At 34.5% G+C, this 17892-nt stretch overlaps 1 long non-coding RNA gene across 6 annotated transcripts in view; it reads left to right on the top strand.

Annotated features, from left to right (window-relative positions):
- The window catches only part of LOC146396040 (uncharacterized), a 181276-nt gene that overhangs the window by 62161 nt on the left and 101223 nt on the right, over nt 1–17892 (top strand). Inside the window, exon 1 of one of the 6 annotated variants that reach the window (XR_014829377.1) lies at nt 9945–10046. The exons of 4 other annotated variants lie outside the window; for them this stretch is intronic. This is a non-coding gene — a long non-coding RNA (uncharacterized LOC146396040). Of the gene's footprint in view, nt 1–9944; nt 10047–12589; nt 12724–17892 lie in introns of those variants that run through there. One more of the 6 variants, XR_014829378.1, reaches the window with a different exon arrangement.

Below are 17892 nucleotides of genomic sequence, written 5' to 3'. Positions count from 1 at the left end.
CATGTAGCACATAGGAATTATAGAACTGATTAAATTAGTGTTCATATTCTTTCTTTTTCTCCTTCCCGCTTTCCGCTATCAGCTCTGTTCTTTCTTATTCTCTTAGAATTTAAGCTTCTCATATTAAATTTAGTTTCACATGATTCTGAGACTCTTTATTATATGTCCCTGCGACATTTCTTCTCAGATACTTCTCATCATTGTCATTGACAAGGAATGCTATTTTGAGTCTGATTATTCATAGCTATTTATAAAGCCTGTCACAAAGCAAGGTATAAAGGGATTTTACCAAGTAGGAACTTATAAGACAGAAATACCAATATAAATGAAAGAATGTATACTTATTTGAAAAGTAGAAACAAAAGAGGTTTCTGTCCTTTGTGGGTCCTTAGTCCTCAGTGACGATGCTGAAATTCTCTTTTGTTGATGAATAGTTTAGACAGAAGAGAATACTTATCTATCTTTGTAACTTGAGCCTAATGCAGTTTGTGATATATAATGATCAATAACTGTTGAACTGAACTGAACTGAAAAGGACCTTTTGTAGTTATCAAGCAGTAACTGTAACCAATAGTGTAATGTTTGAGACTGAAAAGGCTATTATAAAAATTGAGAGAGTCATATTTTCCCTATTGAGATATTAATGTCTGCTTAACTTGAATAGAAAAAAAAATGCATCCTTTAGGGGAGAAAGTGAGGTAATACAGAAATTAATTTTGCCATGAAATGATCCAGAACAATCCTGGGCATTCTGAAGTTTGTGCCAAGTGTAGCATATGAAAAACTGTTTTTTAAAAGATGTCAACTTTCCCAAAATATGAAGTCATTGCATTTAGTACTAACTGATTGGCTTGCAAAATTCACCCCCTGAAACAGTTCTAACATCAAACTGAGAGGTGTAATAAGTTCATGAAAGGTATTCAAGAAAAAAAAATCTTGTTTTTACAATGAAAGTCTACAGACAAGATGAAGTAATGGCCTAACAAGTCAAACAAGTTTTGTCTTTTGAAATGTAATTTTTTAATATACCTGGTTATTCAAAAATGCTTCAGCAGAAAAAAAAGGGGTATTTTCCTTTTTATAATGATTATATTTTAGACAGATCTATATGTACTTGTTTGCGAATGTATTATTCGCTTTGTAAAACATAAACTATTCAGAAGGGCTTAAAATTAAAAGTGAAAATTCTCCTTCTAATCCACTTGCATAAATATTACCATTTATAGTTTCTTATATAATAGAAAAATTTCATATGTGTTAGCAAATAGTAAAATATTTATTCATTTTCAGTGTTTTATATATATAGTATGCAAATTTGAATGACATAAAGTAGTTTTAAAGAACTGGACATAATATAAGCTTGAAATATATCCATGAAATAATTTTATGCTATTTATAATAACAAAATTTTAGTTAATCTGAAGTCAATTTTGAATGTCAGAGTAAATATATAATTGAATTTTCTAAGAGCATAAGTAATAGGGACTATTAGAATGTAAGTGCAAGTGTATAGAAACTTTTCCTCCCCCACCATTTTGCCTCTTTGCTTTTAGGCACAAAGTAAGAATTCACTTAAAAAAATGAATCACATGTTACCCTGTCAGACTTAGCTTTTTTTTAAGCACTTACAGATGGGCTGCTTTCCTCTTCCGTTAGTGCTTGAACATAGGTATTTAACAAGTAATCTAATCAATTGTATAATTTCAGATACTGAATAAAAGCTATGAAGAAAATAAAGTATGGTTTAGGTATATAGATATATGTGTGTGTATATGTGTATTTATGTAAATAGATTATTTATGTGTGTTATGTTGTATGTTTTGTATACATAGATGGCATGTATGTTGAGGATAATTCTGTGTATAGTGTGTATACATTTTGTGTGTGAGTTGTGTGTGTTATGTAGTGTGAATGTGTTTTATTTTAGAGGGTAGTCAGAGTAGATATTTCTGAAAATTGCTTATTGAAATTACAGATAAAAATGTATGTTGTTGCTTTTAGAATAAAATGTTTTTAATTCTGTTGACTCTAGAAATGTGATGCAGAGGAGAGGACTAATTAATATGTGTTGAACTTTGACTTTACTATATTATCTCGTTTAAGTCTCACAATGACTCTGCAGAGTATATATTGATATTTGCATTTGGCAGATGAAGAAACAGTGGGAATTTGTTCAGAGCTGCCAAGCCATCAACTGGTTTAGAAGTGCTGTTCAAAACATGTCTGTTTGACTTCAGATTCCATTGCTCTTTCAACTTTACCATACTTCCTGTCTTAGTCAAGTGGGCTGCTATAACAAAATACCATAGACTGGGGGGCTTATAAATAATGGAGTTTTATTTCATGCTTCTGCAGGTTGGAAAGTCCAAGATCAAGATGCCAGCAGATTTGGTGTCTGATGAAGGCCTGTTTCTTGGTTCATAGATGGCCATCTTTTTGCTATATACTCACATGATGGAAGAAGCAAGAGAAAGTTTTCTGGGGTGCATTTTTATAAGGGCACAAATCCCACTAATAATGGCTCTATCCTCATAGCCTATCACCTTCCCAAATGCCCTATATCCTAACATAATAACATTGAGATTTAGGATTTTGACATATGAATTTTTTTTTGCCAGGAACACAAACATTTAGTCCATAATACTGCTTATTCCTAAACCTGGAAAAAAGGCTATGGAGAGAGAAGGAGAGAGATAAAGAGAGGTAGGGAGTAAAGAATTAGAGGTAGAGAACAGAAAATTCTTAATTTCTGAGATGATTGAAAGAACTAAAAATAATAGGAAGTTATTTGATGTCCATTATGGCAAGATAACTGACTTGTATTAAATGAGTCAAAATGTGTAAAGTACATAGAACAATGCTATGCAGTATATATGTCAACATCAATTATTATTACTAGTATACTATGCACTATATATGTTAACTTTATTATTACTAGTCTGATAAATATTTAGGTGAAGGTAATACAGGATATTGACACATGGGGTTTATATCTATAATTAATGAATGAGGAATAATTGAGTGCATGGTATAGTTCACCTGTGTACTGAGTTGTTAGTTTTCATTTCATTATGAAAGCCAGAAACAGTGGAAAAGTAACACGAATAAACTAAAAATTGTTGAATAACTTTGTCAAAGGAAGCCTTTTATTTTGCCCATGGATTTACTCCAAATGTATTTGGAATATTGATTTTGGAATTATGTAATTTATGTAGACATAACCAAGAGTTCATTTGGTCACATTATCATGGAACAATGGTTCTTATCTTTATCAGTGCTAATGTCCTCCTGAAATTCACAGTTAATACATGATCAATTAATAAACAACATAAAATCAGAATGTAGATATTTCAAAAGCTTTTAAAAGAAGTTTGAATGATCACAGTCAAATCAACTGTACCAAGTTTCCCCAGTTAAAAGACAGAGATCACCAGATTGAAAGATAAAATACAACAAAAATAAAATCAGCTATACACATAATATTCATCTATCGTATAGGGACAGGGAAAGTTTGAAAGTAAAAGGATGGAAAATAATAAGCAAATAGCAACTACAAGAAAGTTGGCATAGCTCTATTAATATCAGACATATATACTTCAAGATTGTTGGAGGATATCAACATTAATCAAAAGAACTTGAGGAAGTTCCTGTTGTGGCTCAACAGGTTGAGAACCCAACTAGTATCCGTGAAGATGCGGGTTCAATCCTTGGTCTCGCTCAGTGGTTAAGGATCTGGCGTTGCCATGAGCTGCAGCATAGGTCGCAGACATGGCTGGGATCCTGCGTTGCTGTGGCTGTGGGGTAGGCTGGCAGCTGCAGTTCTGATTCAACCCCTAGCCCGGGAACTTCCACATGCCTTAGGCGTGCCCTTAAAAAGAAAAAACAAATTAAAAAAACACAACTTGACAGTTTCAGAGTCAAATTAGCTTAGGCCAGAAAGCATGCATCAAAAATCCTATTTTTGAACATTAATGATACATGTTATAACTTAAATCTTTGGTAAATCACAGTAACTTTCTTTTAGTTAAACCTCTATTTTAAATTCTGGGTTTTAGTAAGTTGTTTAGACAAAATAAATATGTCTATACAACAGGAGCTTCTTCTCATGGTACAAGGGAAGTGATTTCTGCTTACTGTGTTGTAGTGGGTAAGTGACCTGTATTCATTAGTAACTGTGGAAGGATGGAACTCTTTAAGGAATAGTCCTTTCTTTTTTCCCGTGTGATCACCTGAATAGGTCAATTTAATTATGGTACATGGGACAACTAGTTTATAATCCCTTCTCTAAAATGGATAGAACATAGAAATCTGCATCATGCATTAGGTAAGAGAAAGTCTTAGCTGTGGCAAAAAAGATTAATGACTTTCTTTTGGGGATAAATTCATCCAGCTCCTTTCAACATTTATACTGCTGTATAAAGACTATTATTTTATATCAAATTTTGCATCATTCTAAATACCGCAACCATTACCTTTGATTAGTACATATGCTGTATTGGTAATTTTATGTAGTAAATTGCTGAAAATTATTTTAATAGACATGGTAACTTAGGTTAGATAAAAGCTCATGTGAAAGCTGGTTATTAGGAATTTAATTGCTATGCAAGTTTTGTATTTTCTTAAATGTGAATTGCTCTTTATTGTGATGTATATAATTGTATAATTATAGTTTAATTATATGAATTGAAGTACTTATAATTGTATAATTATATGAATATAGTTGTATGTTTTTTTTCTCAGAAAACTAGGGATTTTTCTTAACATATTCAGTGTGTATTGTGCAGTGTGTTGGCATGGGTGGATAATTTTCATTAAGGATGTTATGGTAAATGAGATACCTAAGAAGTCAGAGTTATTGAATAAAACACTGCATTTAAGATGTGTTTTTATACTACCAATGCAGGAATAACACAATTATACACCCTTAAAATAAGGAAAAAGAATGGCTCTGTGTATATGTATAACTGAATCACTTTGTTGTACAGCAGAAATTAGCACAAAATTGTATATCAACTATACTTTAGTAAAACTTTAAAAAATGAAAAAAAAACCATGAACTTCCATACAGTTTTCCATAGACCTTAGCAATTTACATTGTGCTAGGGTTCTAACCCTGGTAGTACTAGGGTTCACTAACATTGTACTAAAGTTTTCTTTTCTCTACATCCTCACCAACATTTTTATTGTCTTTTAGATAATAGCCATTCTGACAGGTGTGAGTGTTATCTCAGTGTGGTTTTGATTTGTATTTCCCTGATGATTAGTGATGTTGAGTATCTGTTCATGTACCTATTGGCCATCTGTATGTCTTCTTTGGAATAGGTTCTGCCTATTCAGATTCTTTGCCCATTTTAAAATTTGGGTGTTTGTTTTCTGATATTGAGTTGTATGATTTCTCTATATATTTTGGATATTAATCCCTTATCAGATATATCATTTGCAGATAATCTTCTCTCATTCATAGATTGACTTTTCATTTTGTTGATGATTTCCTTTTCTGTGTAAGGCCTTTGAGTTTTGTCAGTTTCATTTGTTTAATTTTTGTATTGTTTTCCTTCCCTGAGGAGATAGCCAAAGAATGTTGCTGAGATCTGTGTCAGAGTGTACTGCCTGTGTTTTCTCCTAGGAGTTTATGATTTCAGGTCTTACATTTAGGTTTTTACTCTATTTTGAGGTTTTTTTTTTTTGTTGTTGTTGTTGGTATATGATGTGAGAATGTGTTCTGATTTCATACTTTTACAAGTAGCTATCCAGTTTTCCCACTTCTTATTGCAGAGACTGTCTTTTACTCATTGTATATTCTTGCCTCCTTTGTCCTAGATTAATTGACCATGTATATGTGGATTTATTTCTGGGCTCTTTATTCTGTTCCATTGATCTATATGCCTGTTTTTGTGCCAATACCATACTGCTTTGATTACTGTAGCTTTGTAGTATTGTCTGAAGTTAGGGAATGTGATACCTCCAGCTCTGTTCTTTTCTCTCAAGATTGCTTTGGCTATTTGGAATCTTTCAGACATACAAATGTTAGGATTATTCAAATTCTGTGAAAGAATTTTGATAGGGATGGCATTAAATCTGTAGATTGCTTTGGGTAGTATGGTAATTTTAACAATATTAATTTTTCCAGTCCATGAACATGGGATATCTTTTCAATTATTTGTATTTTCTTCAATTTATTTCTTCATTGTCTTACAGTTTTCAGAGTACAGGTCTTTTAACTTCTTGGTAAATGTATTCCCAGGTATTTTATTCTTTTTGATACAGATGTTTTTTTGATTTCTTTTTCTAATAGTTCATTATTAGTATATGGAAAAGTAACATTTCTGTATGTTAATCTTATTTATTGCAACTTTACTTATTTTATTATTTTAAATAGTTTTTTTTTGGCAAATATTTGGGGTTTTTTGTATTTTTTTTTTTTTTTTTTTGGTCTTTTTAGGGCCGCACCTGCAGCATATGGAGGTTCCCAGGCTAGGGGTTGTAAGTTTTTTTGCCTTTATTTATGCACATATTTCCTGCTAGGAGGTGTAGAACACTCTACCTATGTGTCTATGTTATAGTAACAGGTGGATCAGCACAGTGGCTCATAGTAGGATTCCTGGAAGTCCTTCTTCTTTTTTTTTTTTTTTTTGTCTTTTTTTTTGCTATTTCTTGGGCTGCTCCCGCAGCATATGGAGATTCCCAGGCTAGGGGTCGAATCAGAGCTGTAGCCACAGGCCTACGCCAGTGCCACAGCAACGCGGGATCCGAGCCGCATCTGCAACCTACACCAGGGCTCACGGCAACGCCGGATCATTAACCCACTGAGCAAGGGCAGGGATCGAACCCGCAACCTCATGGTTCCTAGTCGGATTCGTTAACCACTGCACCACGACGGGAACTCCTGGAAATCCTTCTTATTCTAAGAAGGTTAGCAATTACTTCACTATGTGTAGGAATGACGTGAAGTACAAATATATTCCACTAAACTTAAACTAAATGAATCATCAATCCCACTTTCTCTTAGTCAGATCCTAATGCCAGCCACAACTTAAAAAAATTATAAAGTCAAATCATACTGTACACCTTAAACTTATACAGTCCTGTATGTATTTATTTCTTAATAAAACTGGAAAAGAAGGAGAAATTGTAATGGAGAATAAGTTTATCATGTATTTTATAGTAGTTCTGAAATCTCTCATTAGTAATAAAAGGCTGTTGATACTGTCTATTCTTCTAGGTGGGTGATCATATAATTTAAATTATTATTTTAATAAATAAATGACATTGAATACATTCATAATTAATTCATAAATAATATGAATACAAATACATCACAATCCAATAGGGCTCATCTGAGGAATGTCTGGACTGCTTCAACATCCCAAAAATCCCTAGAGTAATTCACTTAAGTAATACATTAATTGGCTAAGAAGAAGTAATATATTATAATTTTAATTGTATGTGGGAAATTTTTAATAAAGTTCAGAAAATATTTATGGTTAAAAACTTAGAAAACTAGAAGAAAGAAACTCTTGGACTTGATAAAGATATTTATATATTAAAAACTTTTGGCAAATATTATACTTAATGAATAAACTAGATGCATTATCTTTAAGATAACAGAGAAGACAATGATAATACATTGTTATTAATAATATTTGTAAAGTATTAAAAGATCCTAGACAGTGCTGAAAGGAAAATCTTTACAAGTCTATGCTGATTTTATTCTGGGAAGGGAAGAGGAAAAAACTGTCACTTTTATAGACTTTGACTATTTTTTGACTACCACTTATATTGCTTTAGTATATATTTGTCTTTTCAGGTTTCTTATTTCTGTTTGTGCAACTTTGCATTTTGTACTCTTTTAGCAATCTATTTATTTCCTCTAGGTTTAAAAATTTATTAGCATATAGCTGATACAAAGTAGTTTATTATTTAAAAAAATCTTATGTCTATAGTTACTTCCCTTTTTTTAGTAAGTGTATCATTTGATGTTATTATTATTATTATTATTATTATTATTATTATCATTTTTTGCCATTTCTTGGGCTGCTCCCACGGTATAGGAGGTTCCCAGGCTAGGGGTCTAATTGGGGCTGTAGCCACCGGCCTACACCTGAGCCACAGCAACGCGGGATCCGAGCCGCATCTGCGACCTACACCACAGCTCACGGGAATGCCGGATCCTTAACCCACTGAGGAAGGCCAGGGACCAAACCTGCAACCTCATGGTTCCTAGTCGGATTCGTTAACCACTGAGCCACAATGGGAACTCCTGATGTTATTTTTTTGTTATTTCCCCAATACAGTTTTTTTTTCTACTGTACAGCATGGTGACCCAGATACACATACATGTACACATTCTATTTTCTCGCGTTATCATGCTCCATCATAAGTGACTAGACAAAGTTCCCATTGCTACACAGCAAGATCCATTGCTAATCCATTCCAAAGGCAATAGTTTGCATCTATTAACCCCAAGCTCCCAATCCACCCCACTCCCTCCCCCTCCCCCTTGGCAACCTTCATTTTGTGTTTTATTTGTGTCAAATTCATTTTTATTATCAGTTTTATCAGACATTTATATTTTAAAAATTTTTAAAAGACATAATATGTTTTTGCTGTTCTTTTAACCTTTTTTATTTGCTTTTTTAATTTGAGTTTTATTTTAGACACTTCCAATTTCTTAAGCTGAGTTTATTTTTAAACTATATTGCTTTCCAATATAAAATTTTCTTTCACTTTAGTAAAAAAAAACAAATAATGTTGATTTTTTGGAGTTTGTTGAGACTTTCTTTGTAGCCTAGCACTTGCTCTGTTTTCATACAATTATAGCTATTTGAGAAGAAAATATTTTTTGATTTTTACATGAGGAGTTCTATATGTTTTATATGTAAATGTATTATTCAGGTTTTCAATCATTTCTGCTCATTTAAAAAATCTTCTTGACCTACCATTCCCAAAAAAGTTGTATCACAATCTTCCTATTGATTTATCTACTTCTTCCTGCTGTTATATTTGTTGTTGCTTGATATAATTTGAGCCTAAATCTATAAAATATATGTACTCCATGTCTTTGATGGATGTATACCCTTTATTGCTTCTTTTATAAGAATTAATGTCCTCTATTCTTTTTGATTATTTCGCCTTAAGGTCTTTTTTATTCAGTATTAAGATTGCTGCTACAGCTTTTTTTGAATTCCATATTATTTTCAACCTCTGTGCTTTTTTTTTTTTTTTTTTTTTTTTTTGTCTTTTTGTCTTTTTGCCATTTCTTTGGGCTACTCCCACGGCATATGGAGGTTCCCAGGCTAGGGGTCGAATCGGAGCTGTAGCCTCTGGCCTACGCCAGAGCCACAGCAACACGGGATTCGAGCCGTGTCTGCAACCTACACCATAGCTCACGGCAACGCCAGATCCTTAACACACTGAACGAGGCCAGGGACTGAACCCGCAACCTCATGGTTCCTAGTCGGATTCGTTAACCACTGTGCCACGACGGGAACTTCTGCTTTTTGTTTTAAGTGGTGTCATAGCTGACATGTAGTGGGATCTCATTTTGCAATCCAACCTGAGAGTCTTTTTCTTTTGTGAATGTGTTTAACTTATTTAAATTTATATAAATTACTGCTATGGTAATATATAGTTCACTCATCTTATTTTATATTTTTTAATTTTTTTACTTTTTTGTTCTTATTTTCCCTCTAATCTTGCTTTCCTTGGATAAACAGAGTTTTCTTCTGCTTGCTGAAAACATTACATTTTATTTTTTATGGTGATTGCTATTATCTTCTAAGTCCTACTTATGCTTATTTATTCCTGTTGATTAATTGAATTAAAAATAAGTCTATTTTTATCTCTTTTTTTGGTTGTACCCATGATATACAGAAGTTCCTGGGTCAGCAGTAACAATGCCAGTTCCTTAACCCACTGAGCCACTAAGGAACTCCAGATGTTTTACCTCAACAAATCTAATAGAAATCCATGAAGCAGTTCTGCATTATTCTTCTGTTAGCTGGCTGTAAGAAACTGTTCCTTGAGCCCATATATGTAAGAAAAGGGTGAGTCATTGGTACATGATATACCTAATCATGAAGCTTACTTGTGTCTTCTAGACTTCCTTGGTTCTGTCCTAGATATATTTGGATGAAGCTTCTCTTGAAAGATGTATTATTGCTGAGCCAGTTAAACTTTGTGACTTACTTAGGTCTTATAGCATTTATGCACAGCCATGGTCAATGGTTATTTGTTATCCTGTGGTCTTACAGTTTTAGAAATTAATGTTAAAAGAAATGAATTTCTTCTATCTGTTTCAAAGTGTATCCTCAAAGATTATACATAGTATGAGAACTTAATTTTTATCTTCCTTTCTAGTGATTTAAAATTGATACTTAAAAATGTGATCTAAACATTATTCAGTAAGACTAACGACACTCTAAAAAATATTTGAAGTGAAAATAACCTAAACCAGGCTTACAACATTTAATTATTGACCTGGATGTGAGTTTGAATTCTTAATTTCAAAATATGGAGTATTTTCCTACTAATAAGTAGCACTTTCTGCTGAATGTTTCCTCACCAAGTAGAAATTAGGCTTGCTCAGCATGGGAAAACTGATATGTTGAATACCTTATTGTTCACATTTGGCAGTTAAGTACAGAGATGTAAAGTTAATAATATACTTGCCAGGAAAGTTATAAATCAAAATGAAAAAAATTCTGGCAGTGAGGATACAACGGAACATTTTGTGTTAAGACAAGTAGTTAATCATCCAGCTGTGCTCTTGGTTAATAACTCATCGAAGGTAGGAAGGAAACAAATGACCAGTATTTTCCCATCACCCTGATTTTAGTTTACTGGGCTGATATAATGCTGTTGGTAAAGTTAGGAGACAAATTATGGATAAAGGGAAAATGGCCTATTTATTTAAGATATTAATTGAATAGTTTTTTTTTTTTTTTTTCCTATTGGTTTGAAACATTTACAGCACTCTACACTCTTCTTCAATAGCCTTGTGGCCTTATAAACCCATTAGACGATTACCTAGAGATTACATAGGTAAAATTCTTACCTTTTAAGCTTTATGAATGGTGGATCAATTGATAGATTCATAAAAAGACTTAAGACAGTAAATTATTTTGTCGTGTTACACTTGCTGTCTTCTCATTCTCCGTATCCTATCCTGTGTAACAAACAAATGCTTTAAAAATATGATCTAATATACTCTTATCCTGTCATGATATTTTTATTATGTGATCACATGTATTTTCATTTTCTCACTTAAATGTTACATTTATAGGTATGAAGATAAACTTTATTAATTACCATTGTACTTTTCTGAGTTTTTTTCTGATCCATTAAATTATATTATTATTTAAATTTCATGACTATTTTAATAGGTTTCATTAAATGGACTTAGGACCATTTATAAATTGTTTCTACTTCTGAGTCTAGCTCAAACATTTATTTCATTGTGAATTGATTGATCAATGAATTAACCACTCAATCATAAATATAATGGTGGGTATGTTATTTCTCAGACAATAAATTTGGATTTGCAAAGTAGTTCTCTTTATTTTTTGTATCTCAACCTAAGCTTCGTTTTGAACTTCCACTCTATCTAGAGGCAGAAAATTTAATCTAGTCATTTTGCTGTACACTCAGTGGATTTCACTTTCTCTTTACCTGTACTCTTTCTAAAAGTGAAAAAGTTTCATTCATTCATTTAGCTCAAAGCTCTCCATACTTACTGAAGCCCTTAAGTTCTTCAGTTATGCATGAAACCATCTCTATTCTCTCATGCTAGTGCTTATTTGAAGTCTGTTAGCTTGCTACTTCCTAGTGCAGCAGATGGGAAACAAAGACAAATTTTTCAGTACTCAAGTTTACTAGAGATTCTAACACCTTCTTGGATGGGACTAAGGGAGGGTAGAGTCCCTTCTAAGAGACTCACATAAGCATCTCACTCTATTATTCTTTTAAAAAGTTTCTTCTTAAACTGAAGAGCTAATTTCTTTCATCATTATCCTTAAGTTGTTTAATGTATGTATTTTATACTCTATATTGTAGACTTTCTGATTTTTTGCTGTCTGTGTGGGCTGTAAAACTTTATTTTGAAAGTCAAGAGCTGAGAATTTGTTCCATCCTTTACTTTTATTTTTATTTTTTTTGTTCCCGTATTTCTGCTGGAACAACTCTACTTTGAGATTAAGCATAGGATTCCTTTGCTACTCCCTGATTTGAGGAGGGATACCAGAATAAAGTGTGTGTGAGTGCATGCTGGAAGCAAGAGGACTAGGCAGAGGTTGAGGGGCCACACTGGTAATTCACATGATCATTCCACCACACAAATTTTGATTTAATGTCCATTTCATGCCAGGTTCTGCTTTGGGTACAATGAAGGAGATGAGATTTGTGTCCAGTTTTTAGGGAGCTTGCAATTAGTGGAGAGAGCAAAGAACAAAGTATGTGAGATAATTAAGGTACAATTCAAAAATACATAATATGTAATTAAGTATTAAATTAGGTAATGTGAGCTCATACCAAACATTGCAGAGAGACACTTGTCAGCAGGAAGAGCAGAAGCAGCACAAGTGTGACCTCTACTTCAGGACACTGGTATCTTCCTTTCATGTTTACCATGGTGAAAGCTCCATTCTGTTGAAAAAGGGGCTGTAAAGGAATCTGGCTTTAGCCCTCAACCTCCATAAAACCACATTGCAAGGAGAGGGAATGAAGGTGGGTAAAGCAATGTGCTGCATCTCCTGCAGATGGGGAGAAGGCAGATAGGGGAAACCAGCAGGCTGTACAATTAAAAACTGGCTTGAATATCATTTTCACATGGAAGAAGGATAATTATTGCTGGATATTTGACAAGCAGGCACTGTATTCTGACTGTGTGTTCTAAATGTGAAATCTTTAGATGCAAGTATTATTCTTATTCAGAAAAGGACACTTGCATGGGTCATGCTCCAACGCAATATTTTTTCCATTTCAAACAAAATAATTATATTTATTTTGGAATTGTTTTATCTGGATGAAAAATATAATTTTATTCAGAAAGTCTATTTCCCTTCATTTAAATATGTGCTAGACACTGAGATATGTCTTTTATTCTTTACAACAACTTTCAGAGGTAGGAAATAGGAGTCCCATCTTATAGTTAAGAACTTGAAGTTCAGAAAGGTTAAGTGATTTGTCTAGAGTCATACCACTAGGAAAAAAGTCCATGCTATGATATGAACCTGGTTCTTCCAACTTCTCTTTAATATTAGGAGGTTGCCACACACTTTCTGCTGTCCTGTGTGTTTAATAACTGCTCACACATTTTCTCTGTGCCTGCATGCTTTGCCAGCCTTCCACATAAACAATTGCATATCATCTTCATGGCGTGACATCTTAGCTGGTTGTGCTAGCTACTGAGAAAGAAAGGCATGGTTCTGCCGTTCCATTAAGAAGACAGTTGGAGAGGGTGGTAGTAAGGAAAGAGCTGAGACAGAGAATCCCTAATGGTGGTATAGTCAGATAGAGAGCTGAAATCCAGGAAAACCAAACTACCTACTCAAGAGTTGGAAGAGGGGTGAAGGAGTGGGAGAAGGAAGTAAACCTTAGACAGAGCCTGTATAGCTGGCATCAACAGAAATTCTGCCCTCGTGGCTAGGAAAGGAGGAAATGAAATGGAGCAAGGAAAAAAGGCTTCTATGTAGAAAAAAAAAAAAAAAGTAGTATATGCACTATGGTGAAATTACTATGCATAAGAGTGACTGGGCTGTGGTAGTGAATTTAGAGTTGGCCCTAAACGTTGGTTAAAGTTTATATAAGAGGAGAAAATGGTTAGAGACAGTTAAGGCGAGAAAAATAATGTGAGTTAATATTCAGAAGCAGCAATGTATATTGTAAGCGTGGAGGGTACAATGAAAGGACTGGTCTTTTGGAATAGAGATTGAATGCTTGGAATCAGGTGAAAATAAGTTAGGTTGAAATAACTTAACATGCAAATGTTTCAAGTTGGCAGAAGAATTTATGCTTTCTGCAACACATAAGATTATATAGAGCTTAAAAAAAGATTACACAGAGACAATGATAAATGCTTTTGCAGATGAAAGAGATGATGGAAGCTTAGACGAATTGGAGACTCAAGGAGATTGTTGATATTATCCAAGTGTGAGATGATAAGTGCCCAGAAAAGGGCAATATGAAGTGGGAATGCAATGAGAATGAAAAAGGGAAGATAAGAGACAAATGATGGAAAGATCTGGGACAAACAGAGTGGGATAATGTACTGATAAACTAACCCTTAAAAGCTTCACATTTTATTTTTCTCTTTTCCTTTTCCCATTCAAGTAAGTATTTGGTTCTGGGATCATTATCACAGGGAGGGATGTGGCCAGGGGGAAGCACAAAACTTGGCTTTTGTTTTAGAAATCTAAACCTCATAATGGAGGAAGGATTTGTGAAATTGGTAGAATAAACAATGTGAATGCAAAGAAAAGTGAAAGTGCCTTGGCTGGATTTTTGGAAGGAGAATTGCTTTGAGACTAGGAAGAAATAGGTTAGGCAGAGAAGAGAAATAGGTTGGGCAAGGAAGTTCATGGTGTCCTAGAAATCTGACTATTCCATTCTGCTTCCTGGCAGTCCCCTTGAGAAGGTGGGGTTTGCCAAGATGCCCCAAGGAAACAAGTCCATGAGGCTTTTAGCAAATGGAGAATGGGAAACTTTGTAGACAGGTTCCTGTGCTCTAGGAATGCTAAGGAAGCTGCACCAGAAAGACCATAATTCCATGACTTGATGGACTTCTCAGTGCTAACACTTTTATGAGAAGTGATGTTAAGGCCGTATTAGTTTCCTATCTCCCCCAGTTCTTACCTCTACAAAATTCCTTACTCTGCTTTAAACCTCAATAAAACTCTGGAAAATTGGAGAAGCCCTTCAGAAAGACTCAAGGTGAAGCTTTAGCCTACCTTACTAACAAATCAGTGAACTCATACTAACAAATCAGTGGACTAATGGGAAATAAATTTGCATTTATTGCAAATCAGAATTTGTGGACCACATTTATCCTGCTACCATAGTGACAGATACATTTTATCTCATGTAAGTACAAACTGTCACTTCTATTAGAAAAGGATTAATTCACTAAATGTTAAAATCCTTTTTGGAAAATACTTTTTTTTTTTTTTGGCTGTGCCTACAGTATGTGGAAGTTCCTAGGCCAGGGATAGAACCCATGCCACAGCAGTGACCCAAGCCTCTGCAGTGTCAGTGTCAGATACTTAACCTGCTGCATTACAAGGGAACTCCTGGAAAATACTCTGATCATGTATTTTTTAAAAAAATATTCATTCTTGTAACAAATAATAATTGTAAGCTCCTAAAGGGAGTCAGTCCCTAGCAATATGAAAATAAATAACACATAGGGCACTAACCTGAAAAAGCTTAGTCTATTGCGAGAGGAAACATGTAAAAATGATTCTGATGTGGTGTTTCAAATCTATTGTGGAATAATTTAGATTAGGAATAAATAAATCAGTAATTCATAAAAATTCTTGTATCCTATTGTGCATGCCAAACTATGTATTAAATCTGGTAGTTATATGAGAAGGGAATGGTTTATTCATGAAAATAATGTAATATTATATAAGAATTTATTGGTAAAAACCTGTTGTGGAACACTTTTCTTGATTGGAGGAAGGATGTCAGATTGGGGTACAGACCAAGATAACTGTAAAAATCTTCCTAACTTTGAGGAATTTGACATACAGTTTTTTTTTTTTTTTTTTTTTTTTTTTTTTTTTTTTTTTTAGGGCTGCACCCATGGCATGTGGAGGTTTCTAGGCTAGGGGTCTAATCAGAACTGTTGCTGCTGGCCTATGCCAGAGCCACAGCAATGCCAGACCTAAGCCATGTCTGCAACTTACACCACAGCTCATGGCAATTCTGGATCCTTAACCCACTGAGCAAGGCTAGGGGTCAAATTGGCAACCTCATGGTTCCTGGTTGTATTTGTTTCTGCTGTGCCAAAACAGAAACTCCTTTTTTTTTTTTTTTTTTTGACATATAGTTTTGAAGGCAGTAAATATGCATATACTAAAAATGAAAGCAGTAGAGACTGGGGGAAGATTAAGTTTAGTGTTTAAATAGCACCTGTTGGAAAGTCTCTATAGGCAGTCAGAGAATGGTGTTGGAAGGCAGTGAGAATGAAAAGGGAGAGAAAGGGAAGACTTGACAATGACATAAAGTAGGCAGATGTTGGAGATACAGTTTTACAAATCATCTACAAATAAAGCACTGTCAGGGGAGTCTGAAGTACTGAGGACTATCCCCTAAGCTCTGGGAAATGCTCACCACCAAAGCCTTGAAGAGAGCTCTCGGGGAGAGGGATTGAAGAGCCATCGAGAGCTGGGAGAAGTGTCCCATAACCACGTCAAGAGTCAGGGTGAGGCAGCTCACAGAAGAGAGTCCACAGTCAGGTGCCAGGTGCCATTCCTGAGAGCACTTGTGATAAGCAGAACTGATATAGTCCAAACTGGGACACAGGTTGGAAATTTTACTAGTGAGAATAAGAGACAGACTGTTCCATGGTTTTGGGAGCTCGAAGTCTCACAATTTTCTTTTTCTTCTTTCTTCCCTCCTTCTACCATGTCCCTGTTCTTAGTAGTGTGTAGTTTCCTCAAGGCCTCATTTTATCTTGATTTTACTTTTTTTTCACGAAACCTACTTAATTTTTTGAATAAACAATGCTTGTACATGGCAGCAAATTAAAATTCAAAAGCTACAAGTTACATATCATATATTGTGGGGGTTTCTACATATATGTATTGGCATAGTTCTTCACCTATCAATTATTTGGGGGATTTTTCTTCTTCTTATACGTAGAGGTTTGTTTATACATACATGCCCAAGTTTTTTTTTTTTTTTTTTTTTTTTTTTCCTTTTTGGCTACCCTCAGTGGAGTTCCTGGGCCAGGGATCAGATCTGAGCCAGAGTTGCAACCTAAGTTGCAGCTTCAGCAACGCCAGATCCTTAACCCATTGTGCCCGGCTGGTGATTGAGCCTACCTCCCAGCACTCTCAAGATACTGCCAGTCCAGTTGCACTACAGCAGAAACTCCTTCCTAGGTATTTTAAAGGCTACATATTATTTTTTGTGTGGATATAGCATTAAATATTCTATCCCCTACTGATAGATGCTTAGATTGTTTCCAAGTTTCAGGCCTGACAAACCATGCTGCAGTGAATATCCTTGTATATACCTTGTGAACATGTGTGAAAGTCGTTGGATAACTTTCTGGAAGTGCAGATGCTGGTTTGAAAAGTATGTAACTTGACTATTTTTATTAGCATTAAGGCCTTCATTTGAAGTAGCATTTATTTTAGGTAATATGCAACAGAAGACATGAATTAACCTCCAGAATTCAGTGATGTTTTTCAGTTTGTTAGCCAGATGGAAACCTCTCGAGTGAATGAGACTCCCAGAACTAAAAAGTTTTTTGAGAGAATCTCACAGGTAGTGAGTAGCAAGGTCAAAATCCCATCAATGTGGCAGTGGCAGGAGCCCCAGGACTCTTATTGTGATACTAACCAGGATTTTAATTTTGTAAGTTTTCCTGAGACATTACAGAAAGTCCTTTGTTTAAAATATTTCAAAGTCAGGGAAAAAAAAAAAAACAACTTGTAGTTCAGAAGGTAGAGAAATTAGAAACATCTGGTAAGTTCGGTTGCAGACACCGCTTGTGCTGACACGGAGATGTAATAACCAGGCGGTTGACTAGTCCAGTCTAATTCGGGTGAATAATATTTTCTCAGCAGTCTCCTGGCCACAGAGTATCAAAAAGCAATGGGAACATGCTGTAAAGTGTCTTGATGCCCAGAACAATTACACTCTGGAAAGATTCTCTTGGCTGGCTGA

The sequence above is a fragment of the Sus scrofa genome, chromosome 15 (assembly GCF_054392235.1).
Source record: "Sus scrofa isolate SSC_HxYL_T2T_F1_AM1 chromosome 15, Sscrofa_HxYL_maternal_Yorkshire_Landrace_v2.0, whole genome shotgun sequence".
NCBI classification, from domain to species: domain Eukaryota; kingdom Metazoa; phylum Chordata; class Mammalia; order Artiodactyla; family Suidae; genus Sus; species Sus scrofa.
The sequence above is the reverse complement of the archived record's forward strand: the minus strand, read 5'-3'. Positions and strand labels throughout refer to the sequence as shown.